This window comes from Xenopus tropicalis, chromosome 1 (assembly GCF_000004195.4).
Source record: "Xenopus tropicalis strain Nigerian chromosome 1, UCB_Xtro_10.0, whole genome shotgun sequence".
Lineage (NCBI taxonomy): Eukaryota > Metazoa > Chordata > Amphibia > Anura > Pipidae > Xenopus > Xenopus tropicalis.
The window spans coordinates 191467609-191493476 of NC_030677.2; positions in this window are offsets into that span (position 1 = coordinate 191467609).

Consider the following 25868-nt stretch of genomic DNA (forward strand, 5'->3'; position numbering starts at 1 on the left):
CAACCTACAGCTGAAATCCTATCTAAGGTATTGAACGCGGTGCACTTCCTGTGTGATGCGTCCATGGACATTATTCAACTAGGAGCTAAAGCATCAGCCCTTTCTGTAGGCGCTCGTCGAGCCCTTTGGTTAAAAACATGGAATGCCGACCAGGCCTCAAAAAAGAGTCTTTTGGCACTCCCGTTCTCGGGTACCTCCCTCTTTGGTTCCGAACTGGACTCCCTAATCAATAAGATCACAGGAGGAAAGAGCAACTTCCTACCCCAGGACAAGAAACCCAGAGCACCAAATACACAGGCAAAACGACCATTTCGCTCTACAACCTTTGGAAGACCATCCTCCCAAAACAGACATCAGTCTTACAACCCAAACACGAAAAATTTTCGTCCCCAAAAGAAGACAACCTGGAATTACCAGAGACGCCCTACCAAGGGCAATCAAGAAAAACAAGACCAATGAAGCCGTAGCCCCCCCCGGAATGGAGGAGGCAGTCGGGGGACGCCTCTTAAAGTTCCGGGGGCCCTGGCTCCAACACACTACCGACACATGGGTACACAACATAGTTACAGACGGGTACAAACTCCAATTTCGGAAAATCCCACCACCACGCTTCCTAACCTCAAAGAACACAAGGGACCCAGTACTCAAGGCAGTCAAAGAACTCCTACTCTCCAATACCATCACCCCCGTACCACGAAGTCAAAGACACCAAGGATTTTATTCAAACCTCTTCCTAATCCCCAAAAAGGACGGATCCCTACGCCCAGTTCTAGACCTCAAGAGATTGAACACCTTTCTTCACGTCCCCTCCTTCAAGATGGAGTCACTGAGATCAGTCATATCAAACGTAGAAAAAGGGGATTTCTTTACATCCATCGATTTAAAGGACGCGTATCTACACATCCCCATACACGTGGACCACCAACACACAAGCGTGCATACAAATACTAGAGGAACACGGGTGGAAGATACATCCCACCAAAAGCTCCCTACAACCATCTCAATCCATCGTATTCCTAGGAGTGAGGTTCGACGCTACACAACACAGAGTATTCTTGACAACAGAAAAAGTGACCAACATCATAACAGCCGCAAAGCAGACCATGGCACAACCACATCTAAAGGTCAGAAAATGCATGAGACTCCTAGGCCTAATGACCTCGGCCATAGAAATGGTTCCCTTCGCCCAATTTCACATGAGAACCCTACAGTTGGAGTTCATAAAGAAATGGCACGGGGCCCACCACAATCTCGAAACATACATTACCCTATCCCAGGAAACAAGAGAATCACTCCGCTGGTGGTGCACGGAGCAGAACCTTCAAAAAGGAAAACTGTGCTCGGTCCAGTCCTGGCACATAGTTACCACGGACGCCAGCCTCTCCGGATGGGGAGGTGTATACGCACACAAAAACGTACAAGGTATTTGGTCCCCCCGGGAAACCAAACTACACATCAATATTCTGGAACTCAGAGCCGTAGCGCTGTCACTAAAACACTGGGAAGGGTACCTAAGAGGCCATCCGGTGAAAGTCAAATCCGACAATGCGACAACGGTCGCATATATCAATCACCAAGGCGGCACACACAGTATAAAAACATGGAGAGAAGTCACAAAGATCCTATCCTGGGCAGAGTCCAACGACTGCCGCCTACAGGCAGTTTACATACCAGGGGAGTTGAACAACGAGGCAGACTTCCTAAGCCGAAATACCCTAGACCCGGGAGAATGGTCATTAAACAAGGAGGTATTCCACCAACTCACGATCCGGTGGGGCAAGCCACAAGTAGACCTCATGGCAACGAAGTACAACAACCAAGTACCTCAGTACTACTCCAGGTACCGGGACCAGCAAGCCACAGCGATAGACGCAATGACCACGACTTGGGATTTCGATCTAGTATACATTTTCCCGCCAATCCCCATGATTCACCCGGTCCTGAGGAGACTCCAGATGTTCCAAACTACAGCAATAGTCATAACACCATTCTGGCCCCGCAGGGCATGGTTCTCAGACCTAAGAAAAATGGCGATAGACCAGCCATGGCACTTACCGAGGAGACCAGACCTCCTACTACAGGGACCCTGCCAACATCCCAACCTAACCTGGCTTTCCCTGACGGCATGGTTATTGAGACCTCCATTTGGAGAGACAAAGGATTCTCAGACAAAGTTACCAACACGCTAATGCAAGCGAGAAAAAGGTCCACATCCGTAGCCTACCATCGCGTCTGGCTCACTTATATCTCCTGGTGTAACCAAAGGGCACTGACTTATACAGATTTCCAAATACACCACATACTCGAGTTCCTCCAAAAAGGCCTCGACCTGGGACTGGGAGTCAGTTCCCTCAAGGTTCAAATATCTTCCCTATCGATACTCTTTCAAAAACCGATAGCATCTCACCCAGACGTGAGAACCTTTATTCAGGCAGCTGGAAACATAAGACCTCCATACAGACAACCCATACCGCCATGGAACCTAAACATCATACTGAGAGCATTACAAGAACCACCCTTTGAGCCTATGGCATCAATCAGCCTAAAATTACTGACATGGAAAACAGCGTTTCTAGTAGCTATATCCTCAGCTAGAAGAGTATCAGAGATGGGAGCCCTCTCCCACAAACCACCATTCTGTATATTTCACCAAGACAAAGTGGTACTTCGAACGGTACCTTCATTCAGACCCAAGGTGGCATCAGAATTCCACCTCAACCAGGAAATTGTTCTACCTTCCCTTTGCCCAAACCCGGCTAATGGGAAGGAACGGCTACTTCACAACCTAGACGTGGTAAGGGCCTTAAAATTCTATATACACAGAACCAGGAATATCAGAAAGTCGGAAGCACTGGTTCTTTTGTATGGAAGTCGACATCATGGTAATCGGGCCACCAAAATATCCATTGCAAGATGGATCAAGGACTTAATTACCATGGTTTACAGATCAAGGGACTTAGAAATCCCATTCAAAGTATCAGCACACTCTACTAGAGGCCTTAGTACATCCTGGGCTCTCCATAACCAAGCCTCTATGGAACAAATATGCAAAGCAGCCACTTGGGCATCTTTGCACACCTTCACTAAGTTTTACCAGTTCAATGTTTACGCATCAGCAGATGCAGCCTTTGGAAGAAAAGTTCTACAAACAGTTACCTCAAGTTAGGGTCCGGGGCCATGTTAGTGCCTTTACACCCTCTTCTTATTTTCTAACACTTTTACCTGTTTCACCCACCCTCTATCTTTCTGCTTTGGGACTCTACCCAAGGGTGCCCTGTGCTGCCTAGGGACGTACGGAGAAAAGGAGATTTGTTTCACTTACCGTTAAATCCTTTTCTCGTAGTCCCGTCACGGCAGCACAGGGCACCCTTGGGTTAATACCATCTTCCGTCTAGGAGGCAGGATGGATATGCAAGAATCGGGAGGAGTCTGTAGTGACTCCCCTTCCTGGTATTGACCCCTCCCCTATCAGTTTCCATTATCCTAGCCATCTTAGAATTGTGAGTATAGTATAGTAAAGGTAGCTAGTAGAGGGTTGGGAACTCCCTGTGCTGCCGTGACGGGACTACGAGAAAAGGATTTAACGGTAAGTGAAACAAATCTCCTTTTATTTACTACATAAATGGAAGTCAGAGACAGCTTTAGGGTTAAGGAATGGATAATTTTAGTTCTCACTTGTTAAGTAAATCTGCGGTAAACACTATCTGCGCTGCCTTGTGCCATACAAAAGGTAAAATATGTACCCCATGTACTGTTGGTTATTTGTACACCTTTATATGCTGCAGTTTGTACATCTCTAGGTCTGCTCTACTTGGTACCGACTACCAAAATCAGGAGCTGTAATTATTCATACAAAAACAAATGCTGTTTTTCTTCAAAGTGAAGAAAAGGCAAAACCAAGTATAGAGAGTTGCAGCCCAGTTTTGGGAATGAACACGAACTCCGATGCTGTCAGACTCACCGGCTGGCTAATCTAGTTATACAAACCCTTGAAGGCGATTGTTTTTCTAGTATTTCATTGCACACTAATGGTTCAGTGAACCCTCTCTTAAGAGGTTAAAGAGAAATACAGAAAGAATTATAGCTATTAAATATAGGAATTAAAGGGAATGTTAAGTATGGTAAAAAATAACATTTTAGGGATTTACTGCTGTAATTTGTTGTAAAACTTTAATGACTGCTGTATAGCAGTTTACTGCTAGTTCAGATTGCTAATTGTGAGAGCATAATCTGCCAATAACGTGTAAGAGTTCCCATATGTTAGCACAGTTGTTTGTGGGCTGGCTGGATCCTGAATTTCCTTCTGGCTCTCAACATCTCTCTCTCCAGTCCGTTCCCACAGACTGACAAGTATTGTAGATTGTGTAAGTTTTCTCTTACAAGCAGTGATTCATCCAAAAAAAATCATATTCAAATCCCATAAAAGTATATTACTGTGAAACATTGTTTCTTTACAACGGTTTTATATACAGTTTAGTGTAAATAAATGCTAAAAACAATGTTAATTTGGTGTTTGTGTTTTTTCCATCATTTGATTTAAAATTATAAGACAGCAAAGTTTTCAAGAAGGTATTGACTCAGCTTGCCTAACCCAAAGGCTCTGTGTGGTATTAATGGTACAATATAGCCACGTAAGTCCTGTGAGTGCGGATCCTACATCATTCGCTGTTTTGCATTCCCTGTTTGATATACTGCACCCAGGCACCCTAACCTCCTTTATCGTGAGTGCTGACTAACTTTGAGTTTATATATATATATATATATATATTTATAAAGCGCAAACATATTCTGCAGCGCTGTACAAAAAAAAAAAAATATATATATATATATATATTTCCAGTAATTTTCCAGTAGTCCATACTATGTTATATGCATATAAACAGTGCTTTGTGACATCAGAACACAGCATTTATAATTTAAAGCTGTACTTATAATTGTGATTTCCTGGGCTAACAACTTTGTGACTGCTAGTTCAGTTCTACTCAAACCCCACCTGACTGCTCCTGCTCCGACTGCCCCTGCCTGCCTGCTCCCAACTTCCAATTTCCCTTACACTTTCCCCCATTCTCTATTCCTTTCCCCCCCACATGCTAATATGCAAGTGGGCCACGCCATGCAGTGTTGAATTTGGGAATGCCACAACAGATGGCCAGCTTCTGACTTGTAGGGGATTCTGAAGGTACTTTTGCTGACTGGGTGTTTTACTAGGACAAGGGGATCACAAAACACATGTATAGACAGAAGGGGTATGAAAACTGACACTGTCACTACTCTGTTTATAATGGATATTAACATTTGTTGATACATAATGTACCCACTATCAATTTATAAAGTATTAGAAGTTACCTTGGAGTTTAGTGACAATTAGAATACATAACATTATTATATGGGAGGGGGCTTATTTATCCAAATCCAAATGTTTGCTTATTTAGCGAAAATTTAAAAAACTTGATCAAACAAAAGCATAAAAAAATACACAAATACATCAAATTTGTATTGTACAGTACATAGCAGTTTCAAAATTTAATTGGAAAAACGCGAATTGAACATTTTTTCTTATGGTAGTGCTCATTCACTACTCGAACTCTTAAGTTTTTAAATGCCGAAGTCTTCTATTTAAGTCTTTTTTGCACTTAATAAATATCGAACATTCTAGTTTTTGAAACCATAGTTCAGATTCAAAGATTTCAAATCAAGGTAAAAAATTGAATTTGAGCATTAATAAATCAGCCCCTTAGAAATCTTAATTGTGATGAATGTAGGACAACCTCGGTACACTTGGGGAATATTTCCTAGAAATGTTTCAACAGAGATCTAATCAAGCGTTGTGCCAGCATCGTACAGACAAAATCCCAGGGTTGGGAAACTAAAGCATAATTTTTCCCTAATGTCTTGCTACAACTTTTTGACACTGATTCCTTGTAAAATGCTTCCAGCCTTATATAAAGTTCCGATCTCATGCGTTGTTCCATTTTAAAGTACAATTTACATCTGCATCCTATTTATCTTTTTTTTGTGTAAAAGATTTTTGCTCAGAAGTTCACACTAGTTAACAAAAGACAGGTCAGTGATAAACAAACCAGATCAGATCCCGCTGCCGTGGGATTAAGTGTTTGCACATGTCTCTCAAGAACTAACGAAAGCGCTGACTGATTTATCAGCTGAACACTGAGCAACGATAAAGGATAATGACATCTACAGTACACACTGCTCTGATAGTTGCTTTTTTAACATTTACAGATACGTAGCAGAAAAAATGTTTTATAATACTAACTGCCTCTGAGGGATTCTCGTGTGTCACATCATACCCAGAAACCTGCCCTGTAGAACAGAAAGGAACACGTAGACCAATTAAATGTTTGGAAAGCAATGAAATGTTTTGTTTGGTTGAGTCATATAAAGGTACACCCATGTGTGATAAATGCTTTATTCAGGAATTATAGTTGTTCGACACATTATGACAATCTGAACAATAGTCGCTGTTTCCACAGGTTAGTATGATGATACCTTGTAAAACCAGGTGAATTTTAAAAACCAACCCTGGGGTTGCCAATTTGTTACCCGAGAACCCAGGCTGGTGCTCCTGTGTTGGTTTTATTTATGCAGTTTCAAGTTACATAGTAAGAAAAGCAGATTAAACTAGACCAGTGTTTTTCAACCTTTTTTGGGCAAAGGCACACTTGTTTCATGAAAAAAATCACGAGGCACACACCATTAGAAAATGTTAAAAAATTTAACTCTGTGCCCAGCAGCAGTGCCCCCCTAGTACACTGGTGCCCAGCAGCAGTGCCCCCCTAGAACATTGGTGCCAAGAGCAGTGCCCCCCTAGTACATTGGTGCCCAGCAGCAGTGCCCCCCTAGTACATTGGTGCCAAGAGCAGTGCCCCCCCTAGTACACTGGTGCCCAGCAGCAGTGCCCCCCTAGTACATTGGTGCCAAGAGCAGTGCCCCCCTAGTACATTGGTGCCCAGCAGCAGTGCCCCCCTAGTACATTGGTGCCAAGAGCAGTGCCCCCCTAGTACATTGGTGCCCAGCAGCAGTGCCCCCCAGTACATTGGTGCCAAGAGCAGTGCCCCCCTAGTACATTGGTGCCCAGCAGCAGTGCCCCCCTAGTACATTGGTGCCAAGAGCAGTGCCCCCCTAGTACATTGGTGCCCAGCAGCAGTGCCCCCCAGTACATTGGTGCCAAGAGCCAGCCCCCCTAGTACATTGGTGCCCAGCAGCAGTGCCCCCATAAGTCAGTGCGCCCCGTGGCCCCCCCTAATACATTGGTACCCAGCAGCATTTTACTTCTGCTCTTCGGCGGCTTCAGCAGCATCTTCCCCCCGCCTCTGCACTTCTGCCTACACGCGACCGCACACAGGCCCTTTTATAACATTGCGCCCCGTGCGTACTGACGTCACCTGTACACGCGGGGCGCAACCAATGACAGGGCCCGGATTTTATTAAATGAAAGTAAAATTGAAAGTAAAAATTGCGGCCCTGCCTACGGCACACCAGGCAACAACAGCGGTTGAAAAACGCTGAACTAGACAATACGTGGAACATAAAGGATGGTGTACAGTACACGGTTGTGGCAGTCAATACAGATACAACATGCAGACATATCGAAGTTACAAGCATCATATGCACTAAATTAGTTCAGTCATGTACAGAATAAACAAATTACATTTTTAGGCAATATCTTGTTAATGAGTGGGGTTAATATACAACCAGGTGGATCATATCTTCTCACGTGTAGCTGGACAACCCTGAGCTTTGTAAGTAAGCCTAATAAAGGGAAGGGGGTTAAAGGAACAGTAACACCAAAAAATGAAAGTGTTTTAAAGTAATTCAAATATAATGTACAGTTGCCCTGCGCTGGTAAAACTGGTAAGTTTGCAACAGAAACGCTACTATAGTTTATATAAATGAGCTGCTATGTCAACACGGGGGCAGCCATTGAAGCTGGGAAAAAGGAGAAAAGGCACAGGCACATAGCAGATAACAGATAAGCTTTGTAGAATATAATGGGGTTTTATCTGTTATCTGCTAAGTAACCTGTGCCTTTTCTCCTGTAAATGGCTGCCCCCGTGGCTACACAGAAGCTTTATTATATAAACTATAGTAGTCTTTCTAAGGAAAACACATCAGTTGTACCAGTGCAGGGCAGCATTACATTATATAGTAATTTCTTTTATACACTTTCATTTTTTGGTGTTACTGTCCCTTTAATTTACCAACATATAGCAAAAAAAAAAAGGGGAAGTTCACCATTAAATTGTAAACCATTAGGGGGGCGCAATGAGGCTGTGCCCACAAAATTCATATAAACGTAGCAATGCCCTCCCCTTAAAGCAAAACAGGGATTGTTTGTCCATATATTGCAATATACTTCAAGCTGCCCCACTACGTCACCCCCGGCCTGGCCAGTCCTACACTCATTTTCATCTAATTCATTAAGAATTCTATTGCTTCAATATACATTTAACAAAAGGACTGAGTTTTACCTGCAACTTGCTTGCTTTCAAGGTCCCATTGGGATCACCTGACTGTAGCTGGGAAGGGTGGGAGCTACAACATGGGGCTGGCCGCTGCTCCTGTATAAAGGGGAAGGTGTGCTCACCACTAAAACCCAGCTTTCTTCATCGCTTTATTTGGTCTACATTGGAAAAGGTTTTTTTGATCTTGTGACTATTAGTTGCCGTGGGGGTAATTTAGAAAGTCTGGGCAAATTTGACCTGGGCAGTATCCTATGGCAACCAACCAGATCTTTATTTTCTCTGTTCTTCCAGCAGCTGGCTGAAAAAAGCGAGACACTAATTGGTTGCTATGGGATACTGCCCAAAGTGCAAATTTGCCCAATGTACAAATTTTGCATTGTCATGGTAAAACAGAGATAGTTCTGAACACAGTTCTCCACAGACATTTCATTATGTAGGCCTTTAACCCTGTTTGAGCAAGACATACCCCCAGTTTGCCCATGTGCAGTTGTCCATAGCAACCAATTAGGTGTTTGCTATTAAAGTGAGCAGCAAATGTTACCTGCAGTAGAAAAAGGTGTGCATGTTATTACATTTACCTTTTTTTTTTTTTTTACCTATACATCACTGCTCTTCTGGTTACATATCCACATTGCCGAATGAAATAAGTTGTCACAGACATTGTGTTGTGGAAGACCAGATACACTGATAGCAAAATACTAGACTTTACTGATATGGGGTCTACTTCCTTATTACATCACGGTCTATAACCTTAAGTGTTGCTGTGCCGTGGAAAATGTGACTCCATTGCATTGCACCAGATTAGTATCATGTACTGTATCTTTTGTTTTACAAAGGAAAGGGGCCATTCAAATGAATACATGGCTATATTGTGTTTTTGAAGAATTAAATATATTTTTAGTCCTGTATTGTAATCATGACTGATTCATATGCACAAAGGTTAATGGTTATTTTCCTTAATGATCTAATTCGAGCATTACCTTTTAACTAACAGGAACTTATCTCCACTGCACAGAATGCCGCTGTCGATGTTCTGTCTCCATAAAGATGACCTTTTACTGCTATAATCTCCCTAGAGCACAAAAAGCTGACATTTTTCCATTCCCATGACCTTGACTGGCACAAACATCCACACAGTCTCCCAAGTACAGTGGCCTTTTGTCACAGCTCGTTCCTGTATCACGCTCACGTAGTTTGGCTGATTTTGTAATCAAGGGAAATCTGAAGTTTTATTTCAACTCTATCACATAGACATTCCCTCACCATTTCCCTTCTTAATGGCTTAAACCTGTTGCTGACTTCATCGGTCCCTCTTTCCTCTTCTTCTGGTGCCTCTTCACTGTAGCCGGAGGAGCCACCATATTGTCACTGACTGATGCTGACTAACCACAATAACCAACATAATTTCTGCAGAGTGAAAGAATAAAACATTTAGGCACAAAACAATACTCAAGTTAACAGGCGGCTAAGAAATCTCAACTGCCTGCTCTGCAGTAAAGGATGGGGATATAAAATGCAATGTGGTGCTTAGGTTAGAAACAAAGAGAGTGTTTTGCACCATTGGTTCTTCAACTCAAAGCAACTCAAAAATCCAGGCAGACAGAACATACATACGTACAACTCTATAGCAAAGCAATTAATAGGCAGTGCTCACAGCAGTTAATACAGCACATTGAGTTTGCCTTCAGTTTAATGTTTAGTATGTTATAGAATGCTCTGTTCTTAGCAGAACATTTTTATAGGTTTTAAAATATAATATCTGGTTGCTAGGGGGTCACTGACCTAATGCAGCCAAATGCCTACGCTTGCAAGGCTACAGCTCTATTGTTATTGTTAATTTTTTGCCTTTCTATTTAGATTCTCTTCCATTTATCTTAGAGTATGTCATTAAAACTATTGCCTGGTTGCTGGGGTAAATTGAACCCTTGCAACCAGATAATAACTGAAGTTCCAAAATAATGTGCTGCTGATCAAAAAGCTAAAAAATTCAACAACCACAAAAATCTAAACCATACTAAAAGTTAATAACTAAGTTGAACTACACTTATAAAGCTCTTTTGGGCTTTTTGGAAGTGAATATTTGAGCTCCAGTCTTTGCTGCTTATTTATGTACCTTTATTTATCTTCTGCTCAAAAAGAACTACGATTTAGAAATCTAGCACTCAAAACACTGCCTTAGTCTCTGGATATATGCATCCAACCCATTATAGAGGCCTAGACTCAATTTCTCCTTTATATACACTTGCTAGGAGAGCACAAAATGTATAGACGTTACCATATATTATCTGCAAAAAGCAGGGACTGGCAATTTGTGAATTCTGTCAAATTCAAGGCAGGCTGCTGTAGGATGCCATACACATCAACTATTAATTGGGTCTCTTGGGGCTGTTTGGGCACCCTATAAGATGGCCAAATATCGCCAAACAAGCAAATCTTTCCCCCAGATACGCCAACCTTGGGTGAGCAATATTGTGCTAATGCAATGGTTTGGCCATAGGGCCAAACAATTGCATTACAATGAAGGGAATATGAGAAGTCGGAGCAAGGACCTTATCAATGAGCTGATGCGGTCCTTGATCCAATAGAACAATTAAGCCTGTTTGATCAACATCTGGCAAATTTTTGGCCAGATATTGGTGGTGTTGGCCTGTCTCCAGATAAGCCTGAAGGACTCAAATCGACATATTAAATCTATTTGTGTATGGTCACCTTTAGCTCACCCTTTGCGTGTATCAATCAAGAAATAAACTTTAATGGGAATATCCTACTTTATTATATCCTTACATATATATTTAGTTGGTTGGAGAAAAGCAACTTATTTTAGAGCCAAAATGTATATGATGAAGAAACGTGAAACAATTTTATATGATCTAATTATCTGATCTTGCTTTTGGCTTCCGTTTTCCAAGCCCTTGAGTCTGTATGGCTTGGCCAAAGAACAATATAAAATGTTCTATTACTGGAATTTCACCAAAGACCAACATATTTACACTGGACAACATAATTTCTAATCTGCACATAAATGTAATATGGATAGGCTTTTAACAATTTCTTCCACTGCACTGACAAAGCACAGCACAGATAATATCTGTTTAAAATGATGTGATTTCATTATTGATCATCCCCTGCACCAATGAAGCTTTCAATATCTATTTCCAACAAAGACCAATGTTCCTTCTAAATTGTGTGGGATGGCATACACAGTTTCCTCTCGAGGCAACTTGCGCGATTTCACTGAAATCACGCAGCCGCGTATGCCATCCCACCGGCGATTTACATTTTTGCCGATGGGATGGCAATCCGGGGAGATTAGTCGCCCGCGAACAGGGAGTTTTGTCACGGGCGACTAATCTCCCCGTGTGCCAGAGCCCTAAAGGGAACATCAATTTGTGAAGCAAACAGAAATGTGTATGCACATACTACAACATTCTATTTACACAGTGCACATGAATTAAGGTGGCCATACACGAGCAGATCCGCTCGCTTGGCGATGTCGCCAAGCGAGCGGATCTTCCCCCGATATCTCCACCTACGGGTGGGCGATATCGGGGACCATTTAGGTAAAAAAAATAATAATCCGATCGTTTGGCCCTGGGGCCAGACGATCGGATTATGTGGGCGGCAATGGGGCAGTCGGATCGGGGACCGCATCAACGAGCCGATGCGGTCCCCGATCCGACCAGATTTTCTAACCTGGCCGATCGAGATCTGGCCAATTTCAGGCCAGATATCGGTCGGCCAGGCCGCTCTGCTCTCCCCATACACGGGCCGATTAACTGCCGAATCGGTCCAAGGGACCGATATCGGCAGCTATAGTCGGCCCGTGTATGGCCACCTTTACCTACAGAAATTAAATTAGAGAGAATTTAGCATAATTTGTTTGTTGATGCCCAACATGCCCAGTAATTCCATTAGAAGCTGTTTTATCAGTTCATTTTTGGACAGTGGTAGGTAATGAGATTGGGCAGAGGAAAACCACAGGAAGAACGTATATAAACTTCATGAATGTGCTTAAAGAAAATTAAACCAAAGACCCCAACTCTGCCAACGTGCTAAGGGCACAAACTCAGTAACAGGCCTCTGTTCTGGCCTAGATTAACAAGTACAAGACGATAGTAGCAAGTTTATGAGGTGGTGGTTCATTCAAAGTGTTACAAAGGGAAAAAAAAGGAAGGAAACACCATAAAATTTTAAATAAAATGTGCCAGGAAAGATCATAGTAAGTGTGAGGTCAAGGAGGTGTTTTATGATGTAATCCTACAAGATCTTTATAGGGATTCAGAGCCCTGGGGATATCAGAGCCGTCTCTGTTGGCATCATTTGGAAGGTGCAGAAGTGATGTAAATTATCAGAGATAAAACCACAGCTGGTAATATATCAATGTTCAGTGATCAAAATATTATGTTAGGGCTGTGTTGTGTATTAAATGGAATGTATTTTCCAAATACCATTGTAGTGTGCAATTGCAATGTCTCACATCTGGAATAGAAGCATTGGCCGTGTCTGTTCGGAACAGATTCTGCACAGAAAATATTGGCATTGGCTTTAATATATTTCATTTACTCACAATCAAGAAGTGCCAAGATGGTAAATGCTTTTCCCTTATTTGTCCATCATTTTGAAACTGGCCTTGCTTTTAGCATGTATTTGGTTTGTAACAATGTTTTTGTTTCTGCCCCAAGACCCATTCCCTCTTTCCTTGTCCGCAAGTTACAAACTGTAATGTCTCAGTTTTATATCAGAAAGGGACCAACAGAAGGTGAATTAAAAAATAAAATGCAATTTCTTAAAATGTGTTAATGACATAATGTTCTTCTTATAAGACATGTTATTAAAAGATGTAGTTCTGCATTAATATGCCTGCCCATACAGTATTCTTGGTACAGTACCAAACTGCAACCTGTGAAGTTTTTAACCCTGCCCAGTACATACAGTATCTGCTCAATGTTTGGCTGTATTTCAGTTGGGCAGTATTATTAGTGGGCCTCATAAATGTGCCAATATGCTGCTGACTTGGCCTGGAGGGGTGTGTATGGCCAGCTGAAGTCAGCAATCTATCAACCCATGTATGTGGCCCTTAAGAGGGCCTGTCTAACAAATATCTGGCTGAAAATAGTCTAGATTTCTATCAGACAGGTTTGAAAATCAAAATCACTTCAATCAACTGGCCCCTTTCTTTATTCCACATTTGTAGCAATATTCAACTTCTATTTTTCAATTATATTCAATTGGATTACAGGGGCTCACCCAATTTTGGAGGGATGTATTAGTGCACCTAGTAAAGAAGTAAAACCCCTCCCCACAGAAATTACAAAGAATTACACAGAATTAATACCAGTGCCATGGAATCTATCCAATGCGCAGTTGCTGCTAATAAATTGCTCTGCACTGATCACTGATGCTTTGCTGGGGGTCCAGGCGCCACAACATATTCTAAGCTTTTCAGTTAGGGAACTATGTTTGTACATTTGCTTACACATCCAGGTGGTTATCAGTTGCAAACTGTGGGATTCCTTTGAGCATAAATGATATGAATCATCTGAGGGATCTGCACAGCTCCTGATGCCATGTTCTCTAATCTGCAAGATCTGAGGTTAATATCGCCAGTTATTTACACACTCAGTGGTTTGGCATGTGTGTGTGCCATTATGCAAGGCAGTGAATCAGACGTGGTTCCCTAAAGTGTGCACACAACAGTGGGATATAGCAACACGCCAGATACACATTGTAGCTCCCTTCCCCAGCCTAGAGCTGACCATACACACACATAACGATTTTTCTTTACTTAACGACCCATTTCAGTACAATCCGGCAAGATTGTCAAATTATTTTAACGTTGGTGTGCACCGAACCTACATCTGCTGTTCTTTCTTCCCAGATCAATGAGAAAATGATTCCCTGATTCAATGGACAGTTTTTAATTGCTTAACAATTTGGAAACTGCATGTGTGTGAGGCCGTGATAAAATGATGACAGGTGTTGTTCATTTTTTGGTACAAATGTTCATTTCAATAAATTACCGCAGTAAATATATATCGCATCCAAAAAAAGGAATCACAAATATATATAAGTTAAATATTTGTAACTTTTTTTTTTTTTTTACATGTTGTACAACCGAATGTTTAGCGCCAACTGAAGGATGCACACAAGAACTTTTGGCTTGTGTGTGCTGGGTTGACTTGGAAGGGTTGAACTTGATGGTCTTATTTAAACCTTACGTAACTATGTAACTTGAGGTGATAGTACAGGGCTGATTATTTATTTGCTAACTGCACTGGTTTCAGAGCTGCCATGCAGTAATAATCTCTATTATTTACTAATCAGCCGTATATTGTGCCATTTATAATCTATATATACAGTATTTTGTGCCATTTATATTCTATATATACAGTATATTGTGACATTTATATTCTATATATACAGTATAATGTGCCATTTATATTCTATATATACAGTATAGTGTGCCATTTATATTCTATATATACAGTATAATGTGCCATTTATATTCTATATATACAGTATAATGTGCCATTTATATTCTATATATACAGTATAGTGTGCCATTTATATTCTATATATACAGTATAATGTGACATTTATATTCTATATATACAGTATAATGTGCCATTTACATTCTATATATACAGTATATTGTGCCATTTATATTCTATATATACAGTATAATGTGCCATTTATATTCTATATACACAGTATATTGTGCCATTTAAATTCTATATATACAGTATAATGTGCCATTTATATTCTATATATACAGTATAATGTGCCATTTATATTCTATATATACAGTATAGTGTGCCATTTATATTCTATATATACAGTATAATGTGCCATTTATATTCTATATATACAGTATAGTGTGCCATTTATATTCTATATATACAGTATAATGTGACATTTATATTCTATATATACAGTATAATGTGCCATTTATATTCTATATATACAGTATATTGTGCCATTTATATTCTATATATACAGTATAATGTGCCATTTATATTCTATATACACAGTATATTGTGCCATTTAAATTCTATATATACAGTATAATGTGAGTGGGCCCCTAAGCTCAGGTAAGTGACAGCAGCACAGGGCAGGGAATCAGCAGAAAAGAAGACGGGGGGCTACTGGGGCATCTTTGGGGGCACAGATCTTCCCTGCTTAAGGGCTGGGGTTGGCCTTTAGCACAGAAGATCTGTGGAAGAAAATCTGGAAGCATCTTGACTCTGCATGGTATAGAGAATTTGCATAAGAATGGAATGGTCAACTGTGTCAAAAGCAGAGGATGAGTCCAGGAGAATAAAGCTGGCACACACATGGCGATTTTCGATCTTTCGCGTGACCATCGCGAGGCGGTATCGGTCGCCTTGCCGAGTTGCCATACACACACCGAATACCGTACGAAATGAAACGTGTATGGCCAGTTTAAGAATAGATTAGTGTCCTTTGGCCTTGGCAGCCTGGAAATTAGCAATTAACATTATCAATTCTACATAAGGCCATCTCAATGGGGCATGTGGTTTAAAAACCAGACCGCATAGGGTCCAGCAGACATTAAGTGCAGAGGAAATATTAGTGATATTAAGAAAAGACAAGATGGAGTTTAGAAGCTAGGGAACACAGGGCAATAGACAGACACCCTTGGTCTTGTGTAGCCCTTTAAAGTGGACCTGTCACCTTAAGAAAAAATTCCAAATTGTTTTCTGTTGTGTTTGTCAAGCAAAATAAACTTTACTTACACTATATAAATGATTTTAATCTTATTTTCTTCAGCCTTGGAATTCACAATTGCAGCAAGCAGGCAGGCTCCATTTTGTGGACACTGTTATCAAAGCAGGCATTGCATCCTGCCAAAATCTTGTTTCTTTGCCAGTATGGGGGGACCTGATGCCCATATCCATGCACTGGTTACATAATTACATGGTGAGGAGGGAGGGGGATATGAGGAGGACAGCAACATCTAAGAAGTTCGGAATTGAAAGTGAAAGTAACTCACTGCCCCACCTCTATGCCTAAGGCATAGAGGCGGGGCAGGCAATATATGATTGACAGCTGGGATTTTTAAATGCTTTTATAATGGGTATGGATGTGTTAATAAAAAATGATTTGGGGTTTCTTGTTTAATTTGAAAAGGGCTTTTATTATACAGCTTTTTATGTCTGGGTGACAGGTCCACTTTAAAGAGTGGGCTTGAAACAGGCTTCTTTGAATAAAGAAGGGAAAGTATCAGAAGCTAGATGAATGTCACACATTTAAACACAGTTTACAGTAACATAGAAATATACCAAAACTCTCACAGCTCCCAAACTGGCTTCTATCAACTTTAGACAGCAGAATAACAGTAAAGAAAAGAACCCAATGGGATCATAAAGGTCTTAGGGGGTCCTGAAAATATTCTGCTAGAGAGAAGTCAGTACCTTTTAGTTATGCAACTGCCTTTGGCTTCAGCCATTGCATAAGCACAGCTCCGAAGCATGTCTGCTATACATAAAATAGGAAGCATACAGTGTCTCTTAACAATATATGGTATTTCTTTATTTTATGGTTAGATTGAGTCTGTCTGGGAGACTTGTTTAACTAGTCAAATATATGTTCAAATTTTGAAGAAAACATGAAAATGTAAGGTCTATTTGTGCATATACGTTTCTGCAATAATGCAATTTTTTAAAAGGAAAATAAAGGGTCTGATCACTCTCCTCTGATAACCCTTCCCCTCCCCCCCAGTGATTCTAATCACTTTACTGCTGTCCAGGCCAGTCCTCCTCTTTGTAGAAAAATGTACAGACCCCAGGGGACTTTAATTTGAGCACTTTGACAAATTTGCTAGAGACAGTCATGTGATTTACACCAACCTTATTCTGATTACAACACATTGAATAAGAGCTAAGGCCTTATGGTTGTTAGGTAATATCTTCCATACATGATTATACTAAATAATTCTCATGCATGGATGGGCCCTTCAGCTTTTTCCAGGGATTCAATATAGTTATCATGTAAAGATAAACCAATGCAATGATCTGCACTGGACTCATGATTAAAAGGCTACATCGCCAAAGGTCAAAGTATGAACATTATGAGCAAACAAAAAAAATGATATCTAATATTTATCTTCAAAACAGGAACACTGTATTTGCATCAGAAAACAATGTGTAATATTTAGCAGTTGGATAAAAAGCAAAAGACTGTTCTATTTAGGTTGAAGACACAGAGCTACTTAGTAGCAGTTACTACTACCCTGCCATAGAGTATTGCCTCTGCTAAAACACATGTAGCATTGTCTATTTCTGTAGCCGTGACAAGTAACTGCTACTAGCAGCTCTGTGTGTCTTCACACTTATGGTGGCCAAACACAGACAGATTTCAGCTACTGATTCGGCAGCTTATCTGCCCGTGTATGAGTACCCCCGACGGGCCTACTCGACCTACATCTGGCCTAAAATCTGGGCAGATTTTGATTGGGTAGGTTTGATTTTCCTGTTGGCGCCTATGCCCACCCTAGGGCCAAACGATCGAATTAGCCTAATATCACTAACCTAAGCATATCAGGAGAAGATCAGCTCATTTGGCAACCTCGCCAAACAAGCAGGTCATAATGTGTATCACACTTTGCTGGGACTGGATAATGTGTTTCCACAAAACATGTGTGATTGTGTCTCCTTTCTTCCCTGCAGCAATTTTTCACACTTTATGTGAGTTTAGCACAAACAATAACTGATTCAAAAACAAATTAGAGGTCATTTGTGACCACAACTGTAGTTGCAGTTGTCACAGTTATTATATATACCGTATATACTCGAGTATAAGCCGAGTTTTTCAGCACCAAAAAAGTGCTGAAAAAGTGACTCTCGGCTTATACTCGGGTATATACGGTAGCATCCCCCCACAGACGGGCGGGTCCCACTGGCGTGCGTGCTCGGTGTTGGGGAAGCGATTCTGTGGTGCTTACTTGATTGAAGTGGGTGATTATTGCATTTACGGTAGCAACCATTATCTCTGACGGCGGGCGGGTCCCGCCGGTGTGCGTGCGCGGTGCTGGGGTGCTTACTTGTGTGATTATTGTATCTACGGTACCAACCATTATCTGTCCTTAACTGCTTTCCCTCTAATGTAACGGTAGCACCCCCTCCCCCTGGAAGGACGGTGAGGGAACAAATTCAAGTACAAAAATGTTGCCATTTAACCATTTCTACCTACATGGGGCTGATCCCATGGCAGCCAATCATTGTTTTGTCTTGTTTTAGCATAACTGTGTCTCTCTGTCCATCTTTAGGAAAGGATTACGTGTCTCACTGTCTCAGCACAATAGCCCAAAAAGGTATCTCTCTGGTAAAAGAAATCTTTTACATCAGCGCAGTGTCCCAAATGGTATTTGTGCAGTTTGTGTTTCTGAGACTATTTGTGACATTCTTAACCTTGCACTAGGGATACTTGTGACAGGAGACAACAGACGCATTCTTTGTTCTATGTAAACATTCTAAGGCCCAAGTACAGTAAATAGAATGACCTCTGGTCTTGATGTCTAAAATCAACCTACAAGTGCAGTTGTTCTGTGCCTGTGTCCTGTTCTAAATCTTTGTTCTTTGATAATAACTAAAATATATGTGTTTATAGCATAAATATAAAACACCAATATCTACAGCAGTCAGAGGTAAAAAGATGCAGTCACTGTGCAAATTAATGCTATTAATTGAATTTAAAGATGCTCCTGGCATTTCCTTATAGTTTCCCTTGGCGCTGATGCATCCATCTTGCCCTTGCCAAACAAGCAGATCGCAATGTGTATCACGCTTTGCTGGGACAGGATAATGTGTACAGATTGCTTGAAAATGTACCTCTTTTCCAGGTGAGCCCTAAAGCTACCGCCACCTAGTGGTGCACTGCCCACTGCCTACAGCATACTTGTGCCTAAAGAGCAACGCACAGATAGGGGCAGATTGGTCCAAAGCCGACTTTTTCGGACTGAGCGTATTTTCTGCAGCAACTTTGTACCGAGTACGAAAGTTTCGGATTCATTCAAGCTTCAGTATGGTGACTTTCCTTGGGCCAGGTTGGAGCTGCAGAGTGCCATTGAGCCCTACGGGTGACTTTCCTTGGGCCAGGATGGAGCTGCAGAGTGCCATTGAGCCCTACGGGAGGCTTTCCTTGGGTCGGGTTGGAGCTGCAGAGTGCCATTGAGTCCTACGGGAGACTTTCCTTGGGCCGGGTTGGAGCTGCAGAGTGCCATTGAGCCCTATGCGAGGCTTTCCTTGGGTCGGGTTGGAGCTGCAGAGTGCCATTGAGCCCTATGGGAGACTTTCCTTGGGCCGGGTTGGAGCTGCAGAGTGCCATTGAGCCCTATGGGAGACTTTCCTTGGGCCGGGTTGGAGCTGCAGAGTGCCATTGAGCCCTATGGGAGACTTTCCTTGGGCCGGGTTGGAGCTGCAGAGTGCCATTGAGCCCTATGGGAGACTTTCCTTGGGCCGGGTTGGAGCTGCAGAGTGCCATTGAGCCCTATGGGAGACTTTCCTTGGGCCAGGTTGGAGCTGCAGGGTGCCACTGAGTCCTATGGGAGACTTTCCTTGGGCCAGGTTGGAGCTGCAGAGTGCCATTGAGCCCTATGGGAGACTTTCCTTGGGCCAGGTTGGAGCTGCAGAGTGCCATTGAGCCCTATGGGAGACTTTCCTTGGGCCGGGTTGGAGCTGCAGAGTGCCATTGAGCCCTATGGGAGACTTTCCTTGGGCTGGGTTGGAGCTGCAGAGTGCCATTGAGCCCTATGGGAGACTTTCCTTGGGCCGGGTTGGAGCTGCAGAGTGCCATTGAGCCCTATGGGAGACTTTCCTTGGGCCGGGTTGGAGCTGCAGAGTGCCATTGAGCCCTATGGGAGGCTTCCAAAATCATGCACAGAAGGATCAAAGTCGGAAAGATTTTCCCACCGTTTACGATCATTCGATATGAAAATTTTGTGACTTTCAGATCGCCAATACGATATTATCGTGACTATTCCGATTTTTTCACAAGAATTTTCGTGATATTTACGATCATCAGAAATTATTGTATCCAATCCGAATTTTACCCATTTCGGGATTCGAACTCGTACTTTGATGAATGTCCCCATAGAGTAACGATAGACGTAGATTTACAAGTAAGTAGATTTAAATTATTTTACAATTACTTTTGTTTTGCATAGATTCCATGAAGGTGTTACTGCATTATTAACTATTTGTCAGGCAAGAACCTTCTTTATGTTCTCCACTGCACTTTCTGTAGTGGAATTTATCTCCATTCAAGCTGCCAGCAGGGGGCAAGGCTACATGACATGGTTTAATATCAACCCATGGCCTAATGCTCTGTTATCCTGGCATTGCCTCTTGTGGGGTGAATGCGCCTGGCTTTGTCATACATAAAGCTTCTTTGTCTGTTTTGGGCTGAGCTGCACTGCATATTCTATGTGAAAAACAAAGCAAAAACGTCCATGATATTTATTAAATTTTACAAATGAGTATCTTTTATGTATATAGCACCAAAATATTACCCATCACTTGTCCTAGTGCGGCCTCACACAACACTTACTCACAAACTTACAAAATAAGCATGGGTTTATTTATCTTCATATGAGCATATTTGTCCCTGGTCTTCAAATGCCTTATTTTAGAACACAATTAGGAAGTAGCCAGCCAAATATGCTTCATAATATATGGGTATAATACTCCTAATCCTAATAGGAAGTTTAAGCATAGGAACTCTTGGAACCTTGAGTTATATACTGAAAATAAAAACACTTGAAACATACCCATTCCTGCCCAAGCTAGTTTATTGAAAATGTTCCCTATCACAAATTCTTTCACTCAGAAGGGGCTTTTTAAAACATTAAGACAATCTTTGTAGCAACAGAGTACTTAACATTGTTTCCAATGTGGCAGCATAAAATACTCTAGTATCAGATTATTCTATGCTGCCCTATAAAAAAAAAAAAAGAGAAAACTACCCAATAACCATAGGAACTACCGTGTCCTGTTATACCAAGCCACAGTCCTTTCCCAGAGGTTATTATCCCCCCCCTGCTACTATAGGCACCATCTGTCCCTACTATACCTGCTATCCCACAGCCACAGTCCTTTCCCAGAGGTTATTATCCCCCCCCTGCTACTATAGGCACCATCTGTCCCTACTATACCTGCTATCCCACAGCCCCAGTCCCTTCCCAGAGGCTATTATCCCCCCACTGCTACTATAGGCACCATCTCTCCCTACTATACTTGCTATCCCACAGCCACAGTCCCTTCCCAGAGGGTATTATCCCCCCACTGCTACTATAGGCACCATCTCTCCCTACTATACCTGCTATCCCACAGCCCCAGTCCCTTCCCAGAGGCTATTATCCCCCCACTGCTACTATAGGCACCATCTCTCCCAACTATACCTGCTATCCCACAGCCCCAGTCCCTTCCCAGAGGGTATTATCCCACTGCTACTATAGACACCATCTCTCCCTACTATACCTGCTATCCCACAGCCCCAGTCCCTTCCCAGAGGCTATTATCCCCCCACTGCTACTATAGGCACCATCTCTCCCTACTATACTTGCTATCCCACAGCCCCAGTCCCTTCCCAGAGGCTATTATCCCCCCACTGCTACTATAGGCACCATCTCTCCCTACTATACTTGCTATCCCACAGCCACAGTCCCTTCCCAGAGGGTATTATCCCCCACTGCTACTATAGGCACCATCTCTCCCTACTATACCTGCTATCCCACAGCCCCAGTCCCTTCCCAGAGGCTATTATCCCCCCACTGCTACTATAGCACCATCTCTCCCAACTATACCTGCTATCCCACAGCCCCAGTCCCTTCCCAGAGGCTATTATCCCACTGCTACTATAGACACCATCTCTCCCTACTATACCTGCTATCCCACAGCCCCAGTCCCTTCCCAGAGGCTATTATCCCACTGCTACTATAGACACCATCTCTCCCTACTATACCTGCTATCCCACAGCCCCAGTCCCTTCCCAGAGGCTATTATCCCCCCACTGCTACTATAGGCACCATCTCTCCCTACTATACCTGCTATCCCACAGCCCCAGTCCCTTCCCAGAGGCTATTATCCCCCCACTGCTACTATAGGCACCATCTCTCCCTACTATACCTGCTATCCCACAGCCCCAGTCCCTTCCCAGAGGGTATTATCCCACTGCTACTATAGACACCATCTCTCCCTACTATACCTGCTATCCCACAGCCCCAGTCCCTTCCAGAGAATATTATCCCCCCACTGCTACTATAGGCACCATCTCTCCCTACTATACCTGCTATCCCACAGCCCCAGTCCCTTCCCAGAGGCTATTACCCCCCCACTGCTACTATAGGCACCATCTCTCCCTACTATACCTGCTATCCCACAGCCCCAGTCCCTTCCCTGAGGCTATTATCCCCCCCTGCTACTATAGGCACCATCTCTCCCTACTATACCTGCTATCCCACAGCCCCAGTCCCTTCCCTGAGGCTATTATCCCCCCACTGCTACTATAGGCACCATCTCTCCCTACTATACCTGCTATCCCACAGCCACAGTCCCTTTCCAGAGGCTATTTTCCCACTGCTACTATAGGCACCATCTCTCCCTACTATACCTGCTACCCCACAGCCCCAGTCCCTTCCCAGAGGCTATTATCCCACTGCTACTATAGGCACCATCTCTCCCTACTATACCTGCTATCCCACAGCCCCAGTCCCTTCCCAGAGGCTATTATCCCACTGCTACTATAGGCACCATCTCTCCCTACTATACCTGCTACCCCACAGCTCCAGTCCCTTCCCAGAGGCTATTATCCCACTGCTACTATAGGCACCATCTCTCCCTACTATACCTGCTACCCCACAGCCCCAGTCCCTTCCCAGAGGCTATTATCCCACTGCTACTGTAGGCACCATCTCTCCCTACTATACCTGCTACCCCACAGCCCCAGTCCCTTCCCAGAGGCTATTATCCCACTGCTACTATAGGCACCATCTCTCCCTACTATACCTGCTACCCCACAGCTCCAGTCCCTTCCCAGAGGCTATTATCCCACTGCTACTATAGGCACCATCTCTCCCTACTATACCTGCTATCCCACAGCCCCAGTCCCTTCCCAGAGGCTATTATCCCACTGCTACTATAGGCACCATCTCTCCCTACTATACCTGCTATCCCACAGCCCCAGTCCCTTCCCAGAGGCTATTATCCCCCCACTGCTACTATAGGCACCATCTCTCCCTACTATACCTGCTATCCCACAGCTCCAGTCCCTTCCCAGAGGCTATTATCCCACTGCTACTATAGGCACCATCTCTCCCTACTATACCTGCTATCCCACAGCCCCAGTCCCTTCCCAGAGGCTATTATCCCCCCACTGCTACTATAGGAACCATCTCTCCCTACTATACCTGCTATCCCACAGCCCCAGTCCCTTCCCAGAGGCTATTATCCCACTGCTACTATAGGCACCATCTCTCCCTACTATACCTGCTATCCCTCAGCCCCAGTCCCTTCCCAGAGGCTATTATCCCCCCACTGCTACTATAGGCACCATCTCTCCCTACTATACCTGCTATCCCACAGCCCCAGTCCCTTCCCAGAGGCTATTATCCCACTGCTACTATAGGCACCATCTCTCCCTACTATACCTGCTATCCCACAGCCACAGTCCCTTCCCAGAGGCTATTATCCCCCCACTGCTACTATAGGCACCATCTCTCCCTACTATACCTGCTATCTCACAGCCCCAGTCCCTTCCCAGAGGCTATTATCCCACTGCTACTATAGGCACCATCTCTCCCTACTATACCTGCTATCCCACAGCCCCAGTCCTTCCCAGAGGCTATTATCCCACTGCTACTATAGGCACCATCTCTCCCTACTATACCTGCTATCCCACAGCCCCAGTCCCTTCCCAGAGGCTATTATCCCCCCACTGCTACTATAGGCACCATCTCTCCCTACTATACCTGCTATCTCACAGCTCCAGTCCCTTCCCAGAGGCTATTATCCCACTGCTACTATAGGCACCATCTCTCCCTACTATACCTGCTATCCCACAGCCCCAGTCCCTTCCCAGAGGCTATTATCCCACTGCTACTATAGGCACCATCTCTCCCTACTATACCTGCTATCCCACAGCCCCAGTCCCTTCCCAGAGGCTATTATCCCCCCCACTGCTACTATAGGCACCATCTCTCCCTACTATACCTGCTATCCCACAGCCCCAGTCCCTTCCCAGAGGCTATTATCCCACTGCTACTATAGGCACCATCTCTCCCTACTATACCTGCTATCCCACAGCCCCAGTCCCTTCCCAGAGGCTATTATCCCCCCACTGCTACTATAGGCACCATCTCTCCCTACTATACCTGCTATCCCACAGCCCCAGTCCCTTCCCAGAGGCTATTATCCCCCCACTGCTACTATAGGCACCATCTCTCCCTACTATACCTGCTATCCCACAGCTCCAGTCCCTTCCCAGAGGCTATTATCCCACTGCTACTATAGGCACCATCTCTCCCTACTATACCTGCTATCCCACAGCCCCAGTCCCTTCCCAGAGGCTATTATCCCACTGCTACTATAGGCACCATCTCTCCCTACTATACCTGCTATCCCACAGCCCCAGTCCCTTCCCAGAGGCTATTATCCCCCCCACTGCTACTATAGGCACCATCTCTCCCTACTATACCTGCTATCCCACAGCCCCAGTCCCTTCCCAGAGGCTATTATCCCACTGCTACTATAGGCACCATCTCTCCCTACTATACCTGCTATCCCACAGCCCCAGTCCCTTCCCAGAGGCTATTATCCCCCCCACTGCTACTATAGGCACCATCTCTCCCTACTATACCTGCTATCCCACAGCCCCAGTCCCTTCCCAGAGGCTATTATCCCACTGCTACTATAGGCACCATCTCTCCCTACTATACCTGCTATCCCACAGCCCCAGTCCCTTCCCAGAGGCTATTATCCCCCCACTGCTACTATAGGCACCATCTCTCCCTACTATACCTGCTATCCCACAGCCCCAGTCCCTTCCCAGAGGCTATTATCCCCCCCACTGCTACTATAGGCACCATCTCTCCCTACTCTCCCTACTATACCTGCTATCCCACAGCCACAGTCCCTGCCCAGGGAATAATATCCACAAACACTACATCCCTTTCCCTCTAATACACCCTTTACACTAAAAGGAATGTACGGCACAATTTTGAGCTTTCCTAGTCTCTTACTACCAAGAAAATGCTATGCGGAGCCTAAAGCGTAATGGCCCCGGTTACACACACAGACCGGAGTCAGGGGCCTGAGGGGACAGGGGAAGACTCCGCGCTGTTGCAGGAACCCTGCCACGCCCCCTCATGCG